Source organism: Fukomys damarensis, unplaced genomic scaffold (assembly GCF_012274545.1).
Source record: "Fukomys damarensis isolate Sample0158 unplaced genomic scaffold, DMR_v1.0_HiC HiC_scaffold_15, whole genome shotgun sequence".
Classification (NCBI taxonomy): Eukaryota; Metazoa; Chordata; class Mammalia; order Rodentia; family Bathyergidae; genus Fukomys; species Fukomys damarensis.
In genome coordinates this window covers 36,273,348-36,274,329 of record NW_022900927.1, presented here as the reverse complement: position 1 = coordinate 36,274,329, position 982 = coordinate 36,273,348, and positions in this window count along the sequence as shown.

The following is a 982-nucleotide window of genomic DNA, read 5'->3' as shown; positions in this document are numbered from 1 at the left end:
TTGTTTACAAAATACAGTGGTGGGACAGACACAGAATAGACTAGTGGTGGTGAACCTATGGCACGTGTGCCACGGCAGGCTGTTTGTATCACTGAAAGCTCTAAAATGACAGACATTCCCAAGCTGAAAGGGAGATACTGGAAAGTAAGGCGGGATGGGCTTTAAACAAGTTCAAAACCCAGCAGAGCAAATTCCAGGAAAACTTAGGGCTCAAGAATAATCCTTTTTTGTTTGATGCTCCACTTTCCAGACACACTAGGACAGGTGTCCCACCTTCCAGACCCAATGGAGTAGCAGTCATCCCTTGGGTCTAAAGAGTGGTGATGTCCCCTGGAGTCTTCCAGGGACTCTTCTAGGTGCTGTGCAAAGGTGTCATTCTCTGGAACTCAGGAAAATAAACCCTTGTCTCCTGGGCCCATGGTAGAAATGGCAGCCCTCATGGTCACTGAGTTAACTTTGGGTCATTCTTCCTTATCTTGAAGAATAGAATGCATTTGCAACCAACTACTGTGATTCTGTCTTATCAAATCCAAGAAGTTCCACGCCTTTCTTTATTTTGACCCATTTCAACTCCTTCTGTTCAAATTGCTTGTATCATCCCATTTACTCTTTATGGAGTGATTGTTTAGCCATATTCCTGGTCTTTTCTTTAGTACACACATTCTCATTTTTTACAGTATAGACAGGTGAAGAGGTTTTTTTAATATTTTAAGTGTTTCTTTTGTTTAAAAATCATTCGTCAGTTATCTCTTCTCTCACATTTTACTGCAAGCACTCAGGAGGAAGCCAAACTATTCTTTCAAGACTTTGCTTAGAAAGCTCTTCAGCTATGTGTAGCATTTTCTTTTGGGCTGGGAATTTAGCTCAGTGGCACTACACCTGCCTCTTAAGCACAAGATCCTGAGATCAATCCCCAGTATTAAAAAAAAAAAAATCACTCAGGATAATCCAAACCCTAACCCTAACTGTAACCCTGTCCCTC